This window comes from Nerophis ophidion, linkage group LG09 (assembly GCF_033978795.1).
Source record: "Nerophis ophidion isolate RoL-2023_Sa linkage group LG09, RoL_Noph_v1.0, whole genome shotgun sequence".
Taxonomy (NCBI): Eukaryota; Metazoa; Chordata; class Actinopteri; order Syngnathiformes; family Syngnathidae; genus Nerophis; species Nerophis ophidion.
Window position 1 is genome coordinate 42,913,910 of NC_084619.1, and position 21,782 is coordinate 42,935,691.

At 39.6% G+C, this 21,782-nt stretch overlaps 1 protein-coding gene across 1 annotated transcript in view; it reads right to left on the reverse strand.

Annotated features, from left to right (window-relative positions):
- slc2a15a (solute carrier family 2 member 15a) overlaps window positions 1-16,276 on the reverse strand; it is a 100,504-nt gene extending 84,228 nt beyond the window's left edge. Inside the window, exon 1 of the mRNA XM_061911024.1 lies at window positions 16,207-16,276. The gene's annotated coding sequence lies outside the window, so the exon portion shown is untranslated. The remainder of the gene's footprint in view (window positions 1-16,206) is intronic.
- Window positions 16,277-21,782: the final 5,506 nt, after the last annotated feature.

Below are 21,782 nucleotides of genomic sequence, written 5' to 3' on the forward strand. Positions count from 1 at the left end.
TTATTCACATTATACCATCAAAAGTCTATAGCTAACTGAAAGCTTTTGAGATTTTAGTGTGCTTGCTTATTTATCCTATCTTAGCTCACCACCCAGATGCATGGTGTAATGCAATGTCTAAACAAAAAAAAATTACTCCAACCTTAAAATGTTAGTCTACACTTTAAAGTTAAACGACTTAAAACTTACTTTTATTATATTCATTTTCAAAACCAACTCCACCACAGCAGACATTTTCCTCACAATTCCATCTCAATACCCCATAAATTGTAAAACTATGGCATTAGAGGTGTTTCACAACGGTGGTTAAATAGTTATTTAAGTAATAGATCTCAATATGTGGAAATTAATAAGACTAAATCACAGCCAAAAAGTGTTACTCCTGGGGTTCCACAAGCCTTGTTATTTGGCCCACATTTGTTTATACTTAATTGAAATGATATTTGTTCAGTATCTGATAATTAAAAATGTATTACGTTTGCAGATGATACAAATGTATATTGTTCAGGAGAAGACTTGAAACCGAGTATTGAATATGTAAGAAGAAAAATATCCAAATCCATTGCTATTCTTTATAAAGTGAGACACATGCTCAATAAGAAATGTCGGCATATGTTATTTTATTCTTTTATTTTTCCATATTTAACATATTGTTTTTTGGGGAAATGTTTATGGAACAAATATAGACCCAATACTTATACTTAAAAACAAATAATTAGAATTATACAAAAAGCGTGCTACTATGAACATACCAATCCATTATTTATAAGTTGTAATATGCTAAAATGGTCAGATATTTTGTTTCTTTAAAAACAATGGAGATTATGTATCGAGGAAAGAGCAACAGCCCTTCCACCTTGTATTCTTAGCGTATTTTACATTAAAAAGATTAAACTATAATTTACGGGGGATATTGATTTCTGAAATAGGTAAAGTAAGAACAACTATAAAATACAAATGTATTTCAGCTTAAGGAGTCAACAACCAGGGTGTACCCCGCCTTCCGCCCGATTGTAGCTGAGATAGGCGCCAGCGCCCCCCGCGACCCCACAAGGGAATAAGCGGTAGAACATGGATGGATGGATGGAGTCAACAACCGACCATTAAATGTTGGTTGTTGTTAACGAACAAACAAACAAACAAACTTGCAGCGAACCACCATCAACTGCATCCACTGACACCTGAATACCATCCACGAGTACCTTCATTTGTCACCTTCGTATCTTTTCTTCGACTTACTTTTTCCTTTATAAGCCACATCCTGTATCCATCTCTTCCTTACACTTCCCAAAATGTTTCTATTTCTATTCTCCTCTCCTAGAAACCATTCACGTAAGGTTATAGCCATCCTTTTTCTCTTCCTTTTTCCAAACCATTCTCTTCACCTTCCCTTCAAACCTCTCCGGCTCTCTCTTTCTTTTACTCTCTCTCTCACAATAAAAACTCGCTAATACAAATACTTCCATTTTTCTATTTATCTCTTTAAAAACACATCAGTTCAAAATCAATCAGTCTTATAAAACACAACAGGGTCATCAACAATCCAAAACCAAATAATCTCATGTGTCTTTCTTTATCTCTTAACAGTTATTCCTCCTTCATAAACTGATGCTATTGCTAATCTGATTACAGTTCATAACGTCTCCTCCTTGTAACCACTGGACAGACTCCTTATCTTGTAGACATTTATTTCCATTTGGTTTTACGTGCTTCAGTGTCACATAGAAATTTTGTTTCATTTATCATTTATTTAAATTATTACTTGTTATATCGAATATTTATAACACAGAGATCTGAAGAGGCAGAAAATAAGTATAAGAAATATAAAAACAAGCTAATTGGTATACTACGAACATCTAAGAGGGAATACTACAGTCAATTACCAAACAAGAACAGAAACAACATGAGAGCAACATGGGGCATCCTAAACAGCATCATTAAAAAATGGTGCTAAGAAAGATTACACCCAGTACTTTCTAGATGGAAAAGCAAAAAATTACAATATTAACCAAATAGTTAAATGTTTTGATGATTACTTTATTAATATCGGAAAAAATCTGGACCAAGGAATTCCAAACGCAAATGATGGGTCAATTTCATTACTTCCACAATTCTCCAAAATCATGGAAAAAAGTATTCAATAGCCGATAAGATTAATTTATCAACAAAAGCGTGACGCTCGTGGAGAGAACCAATTGGGATTCAGAGCAAATGTCTCAACATCGATAGCATTAATCAAAATAACGGAGGAAATTACCAATGCAATAGACGGTAAAGAATGTGCGGCCGCTTTGTTCATGGATTTAACAAAAACATTTGACACAATTAATCATGATATTTTAATACAAAAACTAGGTCCTGAACTGGGTATGAAGCTATTTAACCAACAGGAAGCAAAATGTGAAGATGGGTGAAAACATGTCAACACGGCTAGATATATCTTGCGGTGTACCCCATGGATCAATACTGGGACCAAGACTGTTTAATCTTTATACAAACAACATTTGTAAAATTACAAAGGACTTGAAGTTAGTTCTATTTGCAGATGACACAATCGCTCTCTGTTCAGGAGAGAACACACAGAAGATAATACAAACAATAACGGAAGAAATGGACAAACCAAAAATGGTTCGACAAAAACAGACTATCTTTGAATCTCAGCAAAACTAAAATAATGCTATCTGGTAACAGTAGAAAAGAGCATCAGACACTAACACAAATAGACGGAGTAGATACCAAAAGGGCAAAAGAAACCAGACTCTTGGGCGTACCAATGGATAACAAAATGAACAGGAAATTCCATATACAAAACATATAACACAAGGTGGACAAAAAACATTTCAACAATGAATAAAGCAGAACACGTCCTGGGCCAAAAATCACTTTATATTCTCTACTGCTCGCTAGTGTTACCATATCTGAGTTATTGTGCAGAAATATCGGGAAACAACTACAAATGTGCGCTAGATTCGTTAACTGTGCCACAAAAAAGATAAATTCGAATAATACATAATGTTTAGTATAGAGAGAATACAAACCCTTTAATTTTTTAGTCAAAATGATTAAAGTTCGCTGATTTGATAAAATTGCAAACAACTAAAACGATGTACAAAGTAAATTATAACCTGCTACCAAAGAATGTACAAAAATTATTCTCAGCTAAAGAGGAGAAATATAACCTCAAAGGAAAATCTAATTTAAAACATTTGAATGCCCGTACAACAACCAAAAACTTTAGCATATCAGCATGTGGAATTAAATTATGGAATGGATTAAGTAAAGAAGTTAAACATTGTACTGATATGATCCACTTTAAGAGGCCATTCAAATTAATAGTGCTTCCAAAGTACAAAGAAGAAAGATTATTAGAAACACTCCCAACCCTATTGAAAATAAGATATTCTTAATAATACTACTAATATCAATAATGGATTATATTTATATGGAAGCAAGATGGCGGCGCCCGGACGGGCTGCGCTCTCGAGGAGCTCCTGCTAAAGATGGAACATTTGGCAGAAATACCGGACAATTCCACAAAATTTATGGCTGGCTCACATCGTGGTCACTCCGTGATCACGTACGACCGCCAGACACTTCTGGATGTGGACATATCGGGCCGTTTTGGACTGATAGACACTTGCGTGCTAGACTTGCTAACTAGCATGGGAATACATCGGCGGCTACATCCAGCGGCCTGTGAAGCAGGGGAGTCTAGTAGCAGCGGGGGCCGTCTACGGAGCAGACGCCAGCGGTGTGATCGGAAACGCGGATGCCGAGCGGGGCTAAAAACAAAGCAGAAGGCTAATCCCCACAGAACACCACTTTCCTCCATCCCGAAGACGGATTTAGATGGAAAATGCGAGACTACTGGTCTGGGTAAGGAGTCAGTTAAATTAGAACAAGTTTTTTCTGCTTTGAGTGTTTCAGAGTTGGACATGTGTTTTACTGAGGTGGCTAACTATGATGCGTGCAGTTTATCAAAGCAACAAACAAACAATCGGAAAATCCCTGTTACTGAGGTGGCTAACCATGATGTGTGCAGTTTATCAAAGCAACAAACAAACAATCGGAAAATCCCCGTTACTGAGGTGGCTAACCATGATGCGTGCAGTTTATCAAAGCAACAATCAAACAATCGGAAAATTCCTGTCGTATCAATTCCTAGATATGGTCGTAACTATACTAAATGCACTGGGCATAATAAACACATCATTATTAATATTGCTACTACGGATAATTTGATCAAAAACTCCCTAAAACAGCCCACTACCTATAATATAGGTTTTTTAAACATAAGATCATTGTCTCCTAAAACGTTGTTAGTTAATGATATTATCAGAGACAACAATCTTAACGTCATCGGTCTCAGCGAAACCTGGCTTAAACCAAACGACTTTTTTGCGCTAAATGAGGCATGTCCTCCTAACTTTACACATGCGCATATTGCCCGTCCGCTCAAAAGGGGTGGGGGGGTCGCACTAATATACAACGAAAACTTTAACCTTAGTCCTAACATAAATAATAAATATAAATCGTTTGAGGTGCTTACTATGAGGTCTGTCACACCGCTGCCTCTACACCTGGCTGTTATCTACCGCCCCCGAGGGCCCTATTCGGACTTTATTAATGAATTCTCAGAGTTCGTTGCTGATCTAGTGACACACGCCGATAATATAATCATAATGGGGGACTTTAATATCCATATGAATACCCCATCGGACCCACCGTGCGTAGCGCTCCAGACTGTAATTGATAGCTGTGGTCTCACACAAATAATAAATGAACCCACGCATCGCAACGGTAATACGATAGACCTAGTGCTTGTCAGGGGCATCACCGTTTCCAAAGTTACGATACTCCCGTTTACTAAAGTATTGTCCGATCATTACCTTATAAAATTCGAGGTTCAGACGCATGTTCGTCAAACTAATAATAATAATAACTGCTATAGCAGCCGCAACATTAATACAGCCACAACGACAACTCTTGCTGACCTACTGCCCTCGGTAATGGCACCATTCCCAAAGTATGTGGGCTCTATTGATAACCTCACTAACAACTTTAACGACACCCTGCGCGAAACCATTGATAACATAGCACCGCTAAAGTTAAAAAAGGCTCCAAAAAAGCGCACCCCGTGGTTTACAGAAGAAACTAGAGCTCAGAAATTATTATGTAGAAAGCTGGAACGCAAATGGCGCACGACTAAACTTGAGGTGCACCATCAAGCATGGAGTGATGGTTTAATAACTTATAAACGCATGCTTACCTTAGCTAAAGCTAAATATTACTCAAATCTCATCCACCGTAATAAAAACGATCCTAAATTTTTGTTTAGTACGGTAGCATCGCTAACCCAACAAGGGACTCCTTCCAGTAGCTCAACCCACTCAGCTGATGACTTTATGCAATTCTTTAGTAAGAAAATTGAAGTCATTAGAAAGGAGATTAAAGACAATGCGTCCCAGCTACAACGGGGTTCTATTAACACTGACACGATTGTATATACGGCGGATACTGCCCTCCAAAATAGTTTCTCTCGTTTTGAGGAAATAACATTAGAGGAATTGTTACAACGTGTAAATGGAATAAAACAGACAACATGTTTACTTGACCCTCTTCCTGGGAAACTGATCAAGGAGCTCTTTGTATTATTAGGTGCTAAATATCAGTGCTAAATATTATAAACTTATCACTCTCCTCGGGCACTGTTCCCCTAGCATTCAAAAAAGCGGTTATTCATCCTCTTCTTAAAAGACCTAACCTCGACCCTGACCTCATGGTAAATTACCGACCGGTGTCTCACCTTCCCTTTATTTCAAAAATCCTTGAAAAAATTGTTGCGGAGCAGTTAAATGAACACTTAGCGTCTAACAATCTATGTGAAACCTTTTAATCCGGTTTCAGGGCAAATCACTCCACGGAGACAGCCCTCGCAAAAATGACTAATGATCTATTGCTAACGATGGATTCTGATGCGTCATCTATGTTGCTGCTCCTCGATCTTAGTGCTGCTTTCGATACCGTCGATCATAATATTTTATTAGAACGTATCAAAACACGAATTGGTATGTCAGACTTAGCCCTGTCTTGGTTTAACTCTTATCTTACTGATAGGATGCAGTGTGTCTCCCATAACAATGTGACCTCGGACTACGTTAAGGTAGCGTGTGGAGTTCCCCAGGGTTCGGTCCTTGGCCCTGCACTCTTCAGCATCTACATGCTGCCGCTAGGTGACATCATACGCAAATACGGTATTAGCTTTCACTGTTATGCTGATGACACCCAACTCTACATGCCCCTAAAGCTGACCAACACGCCGGATTGTAGTCAGCTGGAGGCGTGTCTTAATGAAATTAAACAATGGATGTCCGCTAACTTTTTGCAACTCAACGCCAAAAAAACGGAAATGCTGATTATCGGTCCTGCTAGACACCGAACTCTATTTAATAATACAACTCTAACATTTGACAACCAAACAATTAAACAAGGCGACACGGTAAAGAATCTGGGTATTATCTTCGACCCAACTCTCTCCTTTGAGGCACACATTAAAAGCGTTACTAAAACGGCCTTCTTTCATCTCCGTAACATCGCTAAAATTCGCTCCATTCTGTCCACTAAAGACGCTGAGATCATTATCCATGCGTTTGTTACGTCTCGCCTCGACTACTGTAACGTATTATTTTCGGGTCTCCCCATGTCTAGCATTAAAAGATTACAGTTGGTACAAAATGCGGCTGCTAGACTTTTGACAAGAACAAGAAAGTTTGATCACATTACGCCTGTACTGGCTCACCTGCACTGGCTTCCTGTGCACTTAAGATGTGACTTTAAGGTTTTACTACTTACGTATAAAATACTACACGGTCTAGCTCCATCTTATCTTGCCGATTGTATTGTACCATATGTCCCGGCAAGAAATCTGCGTTCAAAGGACTCCGGCTTATTAGTGATTCCCAAAGCCCAAAAAAAGTCTGCGGGCTATAGAGCATTTTCCGTTCGGGCTCCAGTACTCTGGAATACCCTCCCGGTAACAGTTCGCGATGCCACCTCAGTAGAAGCATTTAAGTCTCACCTTAAAACTCATTTGTATACTCTAGCCTTTAAATAGACTCCCTTTTTAGACCAGTTGATCTGCCGTTTCTTTTCTTTTTCTTCTATGTCCCACTCTCCCGTGTGGAGGGGGTCCGGTCCGATCCGGTGGCCATGTACTGCTCGCCTGTGTATCGGCTGGGGACATCTCTGCGCTGCTGGTCCGCCTACGCTTGGGATGGTTTCCTGCTGGCTCCGCTGTGAACGGGACTCTCGCTGCTGTGTCTTGGATCCTCTTTGGACTGGACTCTCGCGACTGTGTTGTATCCATTGTGGATTGAACTTTCACAGTATCATGTTAGATCCGCTCGACATCCATTGCTTTCCTCCTCTCTAAGGTTCTCATAGTCATCATTGTCACCGACGTCCCACTGGGTCATTATTGTCACCAATGTCCCACTGGGTGTGAGTTTTCCTTGCCCTTATGTGGGCCTACCGAGGATGTCGTGGTGGTTTGTGCAGCCCTTTGAGACACTAGTGATTTAGGGCTATATAAGTAAACATTGATTGATTGATTTTCTATTATTAGATACTCAAAGCGCTCACATTTCAGTATGTTAATAATGACTGAATTAATAAATTTTATATTACAAAACTGCTGTATTACTCATTCACGGATGCCATTCTACTATAATACTATATAAAAGGTCAGTGAATGAATGTATATATTTATAAACGCTCTGACCTGGGAAAGGGTTAGGATTAAATAAGCTTTGCTTCTTCCTACTCCTTTTCGGACATAATGTAATGTGAAATGATATGAAATTATCTGATGTATTATGTTGTAAGTATGTTCATGACCAAACCTGTGACTCAGACTCCATGATTCACGCAGCTGTGACTATAAACGTCGACATTATTCTGATTAAACCGGTTTACACAGATAAAGGTTTAAAAATATTTTAGAATATAAATGTAAATTTTCTTTTACTGTGATTATTCTTTTACTGTGATTATTTTTAAATAATAAATATTTAAATAATCAATTTATCTTCATCATATTTAAATTAATATGTTATTAATTTATTTTTTATATAGCTATTAATTCAAAGCTACAACGTGTTCTAATCTATGATGTGTATGCGTGTGTGCGTGTGTATCTTAACTGGATCAGCAGAGCCTCAAGGCTGTGCAAACATAATACTAAACACATAAAATAAATGGATGATGAATCTACCTGTGCTTCAATATCCCACAATCCAAATGTATTTATTGATATTTAAATGTTTATTTATTCATATATACTTTATTTTACTGGAATTAGCAAGCACAAACTACCAGTACACTCTACAGACTGAGAACAGCTGTCCAAACACACCTAGTAATGCCAAGCTAAATGCTAACTTAGCCTTACTAGGCCTCAGTAAGCTAATTTTTGCTAACCTAGCTCAATGATAAACGAATCCTTTGCTAATCCAAGCTATGCTATGCTATGCTAACAGTGACACACCTCTCCGGCCCACGTCTAACATGCAGCACGTCACACAGCCTCGTCACACGCCTTTATTTCCAAGACACATCGCTTATCTCAAAATGTCTCCTAACAGGCTCATTTGTTATTTTCATTCACACCGTGTACTATTTCAAACTTTCAACAAAAATATATTCGGAAAGAAATGGAGGGTAATCGTTAAAAAGCTATGTCTTATCTCTCACAACACCTCTTTTTATTACTGCATCACACGCGCAAAACAAAAAATGTTAACCAAGACAGAGAGCCTTTTTCTGTAGTCAAAATCTCAGACCCTTCTTACAAAACTACAATATCGTACACAATCACACCCACACAGTTAACTGGGCGGAATCACCAACACAATTAAAAACAACCTCAACAGTCAACTATTTTTTTCACCCAGTAGCACAGCTATGCTATATCAGACCTTAATAATAATAAACAACATTTATCATTCACTTTTAGCTGGACGAAATGGCTCGGAGGAAGAAGTCCGGGCATCTCTGCTTAGGCTGCTGCCCCCGCGACCTGACCTCAGATAAGCGGAAAATGATAAATGGATGGGTGGATCATTCACTCATGTGCTTTCTGAAAATAAACTTTGTCTATCTTCTCATAAACACACACATTTTGGACAATTTCCCAACTTTTACAAATTAGCAGGGATGTGGGGGAAAAAAAAAATCGTGAAGCTCGCAGCACAACAAGGGGGAGGATGAGGGAGTGTGGGAGCAATGATTATCTTTCAAGCGAGGGAAATAAAGCAGATCAGACCCGTAGGTGAATGGATAATTGTTATTAAAATACGCATATATACAATTTTACCAACAAAAATTGAATCACTCCACATCCAACACACTTCTCAACATTCACCAATTTTCACACACATTAACAAAATACTACCTACCCATTGTCCAGACAAATATATACAATTATGCAAGCGTGCTTTTTGTGGACCGGCCGTCTCTTCTAAACGCAGCTATTTTGCTCATAATGCGGGGATGATCCCGCCTAGCGGAGCAAACTCTACGTTACCTCCCTGACCAACTCGGCACAAAGCTTAAAGCATCCATAGAATCACTGGTCATCACCCGCCGACTCTACGGTCACGTGTATGGTCAGTTTCACCAAGTTTCACCAAAGCTTTACCGTATGGAGCCCGATCACCATCTGTCTAACTGCAGCACCATGGGAGGAGTTTTCGATGGCGGCACCATGCAGAGTGCCGCCAGTGACGCGGAAGATGTCTGCGCCGTGCATAGTCGCGCCAGAGAAAATGTCATCGCGGGCGGAGTCGTTGACGATGATGACGACAATGAAGATTGCGTCATAGGTGGAGTCGTCGACGATGTTGACGACACTGAAGATGGCGGCGCCCTGCGAAAGCCCGCCAGAGATGATGTTGTCGTAAGAGGAGCCGATGACAACGGTAAAGAAAGCAGTGTGTTGAGATGCCGGTAGTAGCCCCCCCTCCACCAGGCGGCTGCCAGATGCCGTCCATTATTGGGAGAAGACTCACCTGGTTGTCGGTGTCCCCTGGTGCAAAAACCAGGGACGGGCAGAAGGGGGTCAGGAGGAGGGACAAAGACACGTCCTGCGCCGAGTTCCAACAGGAGGCCAGGAGGGACATCATGTAGGGCTCCACTGGAGCCTCGCCGGACTGGCAGGACGAGCAGCCGTGGTGCAGCTACTGGAAGCTGCCCAGGAGCACGAACAGGTGCTGGGGGCCCAGCCGGTGTTGGGCATCGTGGCTCCGCGACCAGCGTAAGATTGCCGTGGAGCCGGGACAAGATGAACAGCAGGCGACGGGGAAGATGGCGGCGGTGGCCGCGCCGGTCGGAGATCCGGGACCGGCGGCCGAGCCGGGAGGAGGGAAGGCGGCGGTCGAGGCGGAGGGAGAAGGTCCGTGCCTGCTGTGGGCTGGGACTGCAAAAACCTGGCTTTCAAGTCCTCTATGAATTGTGCGGCCCAGAACGTCGGCTGTGGATCGCCGAGAGGGGTTCTCGCGAGGTAACAATATTCTGGCTTGATGATGCTGTTAGGAACTCGCATGGCTGCCGTTTTGTGACCCCAAGATGCAAGAACCGGGAGAGCTGAGAGCAGGTATGATGAGTTTTTAATCTCAATCAAAAACAGAAAATAAAGCAGTCTAGCATAAATGTTCCAAACATAGAGTGTTATCATCGAGCACTGAGGAGTGCTCAAGGCAAAGTATAAACAGGATACATATTGATTGGCAGCAGGTGTGGGGGCTGCCAATCAACAGCAGGTGAGGAAAAAACAGTGCTCAGCGGAACAAACGGGAGATATAACAAAGTAAGAGCACTGACAGGAAGTCAATACAAAAACAAGGAAACAAACAGAAATGAAGTGACAGATCGTCACACCGCAGTACTAATAAAGTACCACGGTACTAACGATTTAAAAAAGAAACTTACTATACTTCCTAGGGTTGTACGGTATACCGGTTCTAAAGAACAGCGGTACTGTAATGATGCCAAGTAAAAGAGTGTATCTCGTCGATATGACAATGATTACATCGATATTGTTTATCATCACAAAATCTTTTTTAATTTAAAAAAAAATGTATATCATGGGTATAAGCTCAGGAAATATGTCCATGGACACATGAGAACTTTAAATATGACCAATGTATGACCCTGGAAATAGTTGGGTAGAGTATTGATACCCGAATGTGTAGTATCACCCAAAATGTATGTAAGTATCCAAACCACAGAAGAATAAGTGCTTATTACATTTTAACATAAGTGTAGATGGAACAACATGTTAATACAGAAAACAACCAGATATTAACAGTAAATTAACAAATATATTAATAATCCATCCATTTTCTAGCGCTTGTCACTCATAGTTTTAACAACACAACCAAATGGGAAATGAGTATGTTACTGCATTTGTCAGCAGGAAAATTAGGAGCCTTTTTGGCACCCTTTGTGGCAAATGGGTGCAAGCGTTTGACCACCAATTTAGTCACCACTCGGTGTCATTTGTAGTCAGAATGTCTCTCGTCATGCTCATCTAAATGATAAAGCGTTTACTTCAGTGTAATAGCAGCTTAGACATGATAGGCGGTGTAAGTACCTGATGTTAAACAATAAAGGCTTTTCTCCGTGTTTGTCATTGGTCTCTTTTTTGTGGCCTCAGGTGCTGCCTGGCTCCTCAACCCCACTATTTTCCGACGGCATGGTCGCATATTTGTGATGTCATGAGACTGCGCGTGTGACCTGTTATGTACGGAGAAAAACATAATGATGCAGCATTCATCAGTCTTTCTATACCGTGTCAGAAAAAGACATTTCACTCGTCGTTTGCAAAACATGTTCTGCAGAATGTTGACGGGGAACAGCGTCAATACAAAAACGATTTAAACTTCACTAAGGTGAAGAATTTTTTAAAGTAGTACGCAGCTGCCTGTACTGCTAAGTCAGAGGTCTGCAACCCAAAATGTTGAAAGAGTCATATTGGGCCAAAAATAAAAATAGTAAATTTGCCTAAAGCCGCAAAAACATTAACAGCCTTATATAAGTCTCATAATGAAGGCAACACATGATGTAAGTGTCTGTATTGACTATAATAGCCTACTATCAAAATGACTGTCACAGGCTGACACATCTTTGTTGACAGAAATATTGAAATTTAATATTTATTCTACACATTTTTACAACATTTGAAAACATTAGTTAAACAGAGGGTGAGAAAACTCCTGGAAATTACTGACTTAGAACAGCCAAAGGTTTTATGCATGTTTTTAAGTTAAAGGAACTGGTTTATTATCATATTTGGCAAGTTTGGTAATGTATACTGTGGTCTATAACGGGACAACTATCAGAAATGCAGCCAATATCATATAAAGATAATGTGTCATGAGACTTGCAAATATGAATTAAATACACACAGGACATCAGTAAAGGAAATTAATTGAGCTTAAAAATGCCTACAAATGAGGCATAATGATGCTTTTGATACATACAGATAGCCTAGATACCGAGTTAGCATCGATTAGCTTGCAGTGATGCACTTACAAAATATGTCTGATTAGCACTCCAACAAGTCAAATAACATCCACAAAGCTTACCTTTGTGCATTCACGCACAGCATAAAAAGTTTGGTGGACAAAATGACACAAAGAAGGAGTTACATAAAAAATGCAGGGTCAGAGAAAGTTGTGCATGTAAACAAATTATGGTGAGTTCAAAAACCGTCAAAATTAGTAGGACAAAACGGCACTCGCCAAATACTCTCATCAGTGATTTCTAACAATTATGAAAGTTTGCGTCATGTTTGTCCTCCTACAGAAACAATATTGAAAGAAAAAAAATATTTTTTTCCTGCATCTTTTACTATTTTCATAGGTTTTTGAAAAAGCTCCGGGGAACCACTAGGTCCACCCTAAAGAGCCGCATGTGGCTCTAGAGCCGCGGGTTGTCGACACCGTGCTAATACAAGACCTGCCGTTAATAGCAGTGACCAGTGCAAAGCCACAACAGATGAGAAAGAGTTTGATAAGAGGCAACAGTTCAGAAATAAACAACATAGGGCGAAATAATTGGACGACAAAATTAGTTGTTGTTTATGCTTAACATTCTGGTTCATCTGGAGGCAAAGGCTTCATTTAAATACTTACAGTACCTTTCATGATTTATTTGTTCGAAAACATGCACTTTCTCATTTGACCTCCATTTCTCTTCCGTTCCACAATTGAATGTTACACTATTTTATTACTTAATTGCATTTCCATTTATATTTATTTGTCAATCAACGGGAGCGGTGACTCCACTTGTTTCGGTGTTGTTGCTAAGGGCCATGTGGACTCAATTATTGGCAGGATTTTTTTTTCCTTTTACGAAATCATATTCAGACAGTTTGAATTGTTTTTATCAATAATAAAATAGTTGAAAAGTTGAAATAATAATAAATTCTAACTTTTTTGCTGTACAGAATGATTGTAATTGTTTGCAAGGGTTTTAGAAGTAGGAAGTGAATTTGTACTCAGATTATAGTCAAGTTTAAAAATGATCAGTTGACATTGGGGCGGCGTGGCTCGGTTGGTAGAGCGGTCGTGCCAGCAACTTGAGTGTTCCAGGTTCGAAATCCACTTCTGTCATCCTTCTTCCAGTTTAAATGCAAATGCAATATTGGGTTTCACTTTGGAATGCCCTTTGAGTCACTAGAGAAAAGCGTAATGTAAATGTAACTCACTTTACTTAACTTCCTTATCCCTCCAATAGATTTGAATATATGTGAATACGGCTTCACGGTGGCAGAGGGGTTAGTGCGTTTGCCTCACAATACGAAGTTCCTGCAGACCTGGGTTCAAATCCAGGCTCGGGATCTTTCTGTGTGGAGTTTGCATGTTCTCCCCGTGAATGCGTGGGTTCCCTCCGGGTACTCCGGCTTCCTCCCACTTCCAAAGACATGCACCTGGGGATAGGTTGATTGGCAACACTAAAATTGGCCCTAGTGTGTGAATGTGAGTGTGAATGTTGTCTGTCTATCTGTGTTGGCCCTGCGATGAGGTGGCGACTTGTCCAGGGTGTACCCTGCCTTCCGCCCGATTGTAGCTGAGATAGGCGCCAGCGCCCCCCGCGACCCCGAAAGGGAATAAGCGGTAGAAAATGGATGGGATGGATGGATATGTGAATACATTCAGGGAAAAAGTGTGAACTGTTAAATTAATTTCTTCTTACAAAATCTTTTCTAAAAATAGAAACATAAACATTGGTTATCAGTTCAAATTACTATTATTGTGCATCCCTAGAAATAACCAACAAAAAAGGGTATCCAAACTAAAACTGTTTCTTGTTCAATTTTGTATTAATTACCACAGAAGAAATCAATCTTTGTGCCCCTTTAAGAAGTGTTACAAAAAAGATTCTGGATTTGCATCTTGAAATAAAAGTATTGTGAGAAAAATAAAAACTCTCATGCAGCTTTGGACATAATTATTTTCTAATCATAGCAGTCATGTGTAAAACATTGAGCACTGCTGAGAAGCAGGCCAGTGTGTTTTTTAATCATTGAGTCCAAATCACCTGCCTTGAATTACGCTGTTTTTAATCCTGTGACTTGAACTCTGCTGCTGCACAATCAAAGCTTTGTTCTCTTCACAAAATCCTCCCGGCTGAAACAAATCTCTCCCAAATAGGCCACGATTAATTGCCTTTATGAATCAAAGAATGTAAGTCACACGATTCTTATTGCGCATGAAGAGAGGAAACATGATAAAAAAAATTAAAAAATTCCGATTATGTACAAATTATTTTTGGACAATGGATTATGTACAAACCCTGTTTCCATATGAGTTGGGAAAATTGTGTTAGATGTAAACATAAACGGAATACAATGATTTGCAAATCATTTTCAACCCATATTCAGTTGAATATGCTACAAAGACAACTTATTTGATGTTCAAATTGATAATGATTATTTGCAACAAAAAAAAAATGTGTGGCGCATTATGAAGTTGGTTTTGCATAATAGGACCCATTTTCTTAAACCACTCACGCCTGACACACGTAAATCTGTTCATAATTGCATAAAATAGACTGTCTTTAAATACCATCAAATTACAGTATGCTATTGCCCCATAATGAACTTAAACCGAATTTATGACAAGTATACAGTAAGTTTTTGGTATAAAACACAATTGCACCTGTTCTGATCATGCATTGCATCCTCAGGCAATGAGACCATTCTCATACCTCACCCTGCCTGGCAAAACCTGAGCTTCTCATTTGATTTTGGAGTCGTAATTGCAGGACAGGGAAGTTTATAAGATTAAAATGCATGAAATTTGCGAGCGCCTCTTGGTTGCAAACCTCCCTTTTTACCACGCCAAGGCCTGTAAATGATTTTTCACAAAAATATTAAACCAATAGAGTATTTTCTGGTGCACTAAGATCATGTGGCATACATATTTTTACATATCACCCAGTTCTATTTATTGATACACTTGTGTGTGTGCAGAACTGGTACTTTTAACTATTGAACTACCTTTGCATTTCTGATGACACAGAAGTTTGCATTACTGTGGTCCTGGATGAAGGGTTAAAACGACAGCTGCCCTGGATGGGCCGATGTGTGTATCTGCTCTTCCTTCACTGCTCTCACAATGTTTCTTAATGAGCATGATGAGGTGTCTGGCTAGAATCCTGACGTCCTTTCCTGGGGCGGGACTCTGATCATTCAGACTCGAGACAATTTACAGCCAAGGCACATTTATTTTAAAATTATGTTACAATGGTTACCTTTGCAGCCTGCTTACAACTTTAGGATATTAATATTAATATCTAACTATATAACATTCGACATGCCGTATATGAGCTCATGTCTGCATGGGCAGCCTTTGATTGATTGATTGATACTTTTATTAGTAGATTGTACAGTATAGTACAAATTCCGTACAATTGACCACTAAATGGTAACATCCGAATAAGTTTTTCAATTTTTTTAAGTCGGGGTCCACGTAAATCAATTCATGGTAACTATCTATAATGCTAACGTTACATGCATGTATTTGCTCAGTGACACACACGCTGAGAAAACCTAACTTGCTTACAGACAGAACTACTGATAACTGATTTGAAGAAGACAAAAATGTAAATCAAGTTACTGCTAAAACATTAACTTTTACTCACAGCGAATGTTGGAGCGTGGTCGATGGTTGTTCACTTCAAGGCATAATAACATGTTCAGTGGATGCAAGGCGCTGACTAGGGCTGAGTATGAGGAAAGGCAAGGGGAGTTTGCATATTTTGTACGTTCACAAATCTGGCTGTGCGCGCTCAAATGTTAGACGGCAGGAGTGTCGCAAAAGTCACGTTTAAGTAGACGGCCTATTGAGGGCTTCTTTCTGATTTGGGACACACAGACAACTTAAACACACGTACGTGGATCTAAAACACGTACGTGGTTCTGGTTACACACACTCGGATTGATATACAGACACAAATTAGTGCACACGCACAGATTGAGATACATGTTTGCAAATAATTTTGCGCCAATAATACTTCCATAATTCTCTTCCTGTTTTGTATTTGGAAGTGATATATAACGACAGCAATAATATATATATATATATATATATATATAAAAAACAATATTCCAGAGAACAGTGATATTAAAATGAAGCAATGTCAGTATGAACAAAGTGAGGTGCAGTACATGTAAAATGAAAATGTTTGTTCAGTAACAGCACCATCATGTGGTTATTATCACAAACAAGCAATATAATGTTGGTGAATATAACTATTTTCTCTCCATGTCAATCTGGATATATTTGTCATTACATTGCCAAGGTAGGTCATTTTTCGATATTGTGTGTGGACATGTTTGGAATTAAAACAATTTGGATGTTTTTCAAAGCAAAATAAAATCAATAAGAGACAGGCCACAGCCTGGCATGAGAACACAATCAAGCATGTTGTGTCTTTTTTTATTTTTCAAAAACAGACACACCACTTTGAACACGAGGACCAGGCTACTTGGTACGAGGCCTGTAACGTAGGCACATATAATCACATTCTGTTTTTTTAGCTGATATCTGATCGGGACATCCTAGTTGTCATGATGTCAACTTGCATAAGACACTGGGAAAATAAAAACACAATCAGGTAACCTACAGGCCCAGTTGAACCTGTCAAACAAGCTATGTACCCAGTTTGGAACCATTCGGTGTTTTTTATATGCACACGCACGCACACACACACACACACACACACACACACACACACACACACAGCTCACTCTTAGACTCCAGCAGAACGGTTCGACACACCTATTAGGCTCTGAACACATACTTTATGTAACCTATAACATTATTCACATGGTTACCGAGTATTACACACAACACCCAAAACTAAAATATTACTGGGTTGCATATGACGTAACATCCAGCTCACGTCAGACTCATTCTATACGCGTAGTGGTCAAGCCAGCGTCTTCTAAATGGGTACTGGGCGCATTTTACCTGTTCTCAAAGAAACATGCCATATGATTGCATTGTTTTTGGCTGTACGAACCGTTCAAATTGAGAAAAGGATAAACATTTCTTCGGAGATGCTCGAGAGGTACTCGAGTACGGCGAAAGACTGAAAGATTTTTCGAAACGACAACAAGAAAACTAGCATGCACTCGAGTCCAATAATGCAGAAGTTTTCAGTGATCCCTTTGTTAAAGGTTTGTTTGATGCACTTTTAACATTTAGGATGAACATTTTTTCAGAGATGCTCGAGAGGTACTCGAGTACAGCGGAAGGCTGAAAGATTTTTTGAAACGACAACAAGAAAACTAGCATGCACTCGAGTCCAATAATGCACAAGTTTGCAGTGATCCCTTTGTTAAAGGTTTGTTTGATGCACTTTTAACATTTAGAGTTTCCAATTTAAGTATTATCTTGATAGTATTTGTATTTCTTAAAACACATTTTTTTCTACTAGCATTTCGTAAAGCACCAACTCGGCGAGTCTAAACAAAAGAAAGCAAATGTGCGCAAAACCTAAAAGAGTTAGGCTTTTACTAAAGGCAGCAGTCATAAATGAAGCCTTCAGCACATACACAATGTCAAGACCAAATTTTGATATTTTAATAAAGACGAGAAAAAATGTGTACTCTTAAAAGGCGCGTGCAACTAACATGGCTGTAGACCCGAAGTCAAATCATGAAATGCAACCTTACAAAAACTGTGCATGATTTGTCCGAGATAGTCTTGATACCAATTTCCTTAACCCAACCACACACAAAGAAGTTGTAGACATTCATGCTTTTCCAAGTTTTCCTCCGTTTTGTCGTGTAGAATGATGTCTGGAGCATTTGATAGCTCGACATGTCTAAATACGAGACCAACGAATACTTCTTGATGTCAGTCAACAAATTTTTATTTGATAAAGTATTGGAATCTACGATTACTGTTTTTTACTTGCAGGAAGAAGTCACATCATGGAATACAAGGAATATCTCTTTTTTTTTGTGCCATTGTCTCAAGGGTACAATGAGTACCAAAACAAATATGTGATCAACATGATCATTAAACTATCATTGTTAATTACCGGTTTACTTATGACGCAGGAGAGTATGTTTAGAGAACAAAATTGTGTAAAAGGTGTGCGTGTCTTCATAGGGTGGGGCCAACATTAACATCAACATCCTGCATCACTTACCAGGACACAATTATTGTTAAGGTATTACTGTCATTGTTTTTTTTGCTGATATCTGATCGGGATACTCCTAGTTGTTATGGTGGCAACCTGCATACAAAACTGGGAAAATACAAACAAAATCAAGCAACCTTCAGGCCAGTTGAATATATTACAAGCTATGTACTACTTTATACACACACACATGCACACAATCACACATCATACGTGCCAACAGGACTACTGGCCCTGGTGATGGCCCTCGTGAACATTGAACTGTGGAACTTTCTCATCTTTTGAACTGTTGATTTCCAAAGTGTGTCGTCATAATCTTTTTTATTTTACAAGAGGCTGTAAGAGGCTCTTCTTTAGCAGATTTTAGTGACTTTTTAGCTTCCCTTACTAAATTTGAGTGATTTTTAATATTGGGATATTTTAATGTGCTTGTCTGTCATTATAGATAGTTCAACAATTATGCTAACAAAACTCTCCAGTATGTCAAACAATGTATCTGCACAGAAATTATTTACTGCATTTGTGTGACCATCTGTCACTTCATTTCTGTTTCTGCTTCATTGTTTTGTGTCATCATATTATTATTATATTTTGTTACACTTATGTAATTATCCTGAGTGTTAATGTTGTCTGTCTATCTGTGTTGGTCCTGTGATAAGGTGGCGACTTGTCCAGGGTGTACCCCGCCTTCCGCCCGATTGTAGCTGAGATAGGCGCCACCACCCCCCGCGACCCCGAAAGGGAATAAGCGGTAGGAAATGGATGGATGGATGGATGTTTCTATTTCCTGCTTGCCCTGCTGAGCGCTGTTTTCCCGTCACCTGCTGTTGATTGTCAGCCGGTCCACACCTGGTGCCATTCAACATGTTTCTATTTATGTCTGTCTCGCGTGCTCCTCAGTGCTGGAGGATTGACTTTATGTTTGGACTTTATACGAACGACTGCTTCATTTTCTGTGTAAATACATTAAAATCCTCTTACCTGATCATCGTCCTCCTCGTTCCTGCATCTTGGGGTCACTACTACTGCAGCCATGCGAGCTCCTGACAATTTGACAGTGTTGTGCAGCCTTACAACATTGATGTTGATATTGATACTCAAGTTGTATCTTTTAATTCTCAATGCTCTGACATTCGAAAGGGAATTGCTCCTTAAAAACCTTGTAAAATTGTAACTGTGAATCTCACTGCCCGGTAAAACAACATGTTTTGCCTTTGTCGCAAATAATATAGAGTTGGGCACTTGTGGAAGTTATCAAAACTTCATGTCCATCGTCTACAGCTAAAAGATAATTAAGTCAACTCTATGGTTAAAGTAGTCAGAGCCTACTAATTTGTATATCTTATTACCTACAATAGAATACATCCAAGGGCCATTTTTGACACCATATATTGTGTACCAGTTCCCCCTCTGTCTTCTGATAAGGACTGCAGTTATATGTTGATGTTTTTTGTCAACAAAATTTGCATGTTCAAATCCAATATTACTACTCCTACTCCACCCCAACCATGGCCGTAACTACCATTGAGGACACCAAGGTCATGTCCTTGGGATTTTACTCGGTGACAAAAGAAGATGATTTAACTGACCGTAAATGTGCTTTGTGTAGGACATCATGTGTGCTGTATATAACCATACGTAGATCATCCTCTCTAAATCTACGATCATTGGTCATGCACAGCCCGCTACAACTCCAACAACATAACGCAAAGAAGTCCACTTTTAGGCAATTTCCACACGAACACGGAGCATTTCAAGAACACATATTTGCTGTTAAAACGATCTCCATCCACACAAGTGCAGTTTCAAAACTGTCTATGTCTACACACAAAGGCATCCACTAGCTGTCATGCACATGTTATCCAATCAGAAACCTGAAAAAAGCACCAACCGCTGACTTGTTGGCCATACCCGTCTATTATGTTTGTTTTAATATACTAGACGTACAATGACATGTACATCATCTTTAAAACCAGCCTGCACATACACAGAGCCCTGGAAATATGCTGTATCTTTTGTTGTTTAGTGTTTAAAGCATGCATGCACACCTGTGCTGCTGAAACCCAACACTCACAGTCGCTCCATCTATAAAAATGGAAGCAACACGCCTAAGTTAAGTTCATGATAAGTCGTTAAATAATAATTACAAACATAAGATAATGTTGCAGCTTTCTTATGACACGGAGCAATAAGTCCCGCTTGTCAAAGTTGTTCCATCAGGTGGAGGTCTGACAGAAATTGTATCTAAAACAGCTGTCTGTCATTAGGGCTGGCGAGAGTGTCACATCGCCCATTGTGATGTGTCTTTTTTAATAATGTTGAGTGAAAATAGCAGCATGTTTATGTTCAAACATACAGTTAGTCATCTTTAAAGGTGTTTAAAGCCAGAAAGGCAGTGTTGTTGAGCTTTGAAAATGACAGCGCACAACAGTGACTTCATCACAAGTCTCCGTTTATGCCGTGTACACGCATACGCTAAGTGGAGAGTTTTGGAACTCTACACTTTGACCTGCGTTTGCAAACATCTGCGTTTTTAAAGACAGAAGTACGCGTTTCCATGTGTAGAAGACGCCTAAACGCAGAGATAAGTATGTGTTTATTAAGGATCTGTGTTTGTGTGAACATGGCCTACCGTTAAACATTATTCGATCCGAAATGTGCTGTTAACAACAAACCATACTGATGTAACTAATGTTGCTTTCACCTCTCTTCAACATGGCGTGGAAGTCTGGGGCGGTACCTCTGGATTGGCAGACCGGGGTGGTGGTCCTCCGTTTCAAGGAGGGTGTGTTCCAATTATAGAGGGACCACAGTTCTCCGCCTCCCGGGGAAAGTCTATTCAAGGGTGCTGTGGAGGAGAGTCCAGCTATTAGTCGAGCTTCGGATTCAGGAGGACCATTGTGGTTTTCATCCTGGTCGTATAAGACAGGACCAGATTTATACCCTTCCTTGGGTATTGGAGTGGGCATGGGAGTGGAGGTTTTCCAGTTTTATGGTCACTTGATCGCATCTCTGATGATGTGGTCTAGTTGGCTTCATCCGGCTGGGACCTTCAGCATTTACTG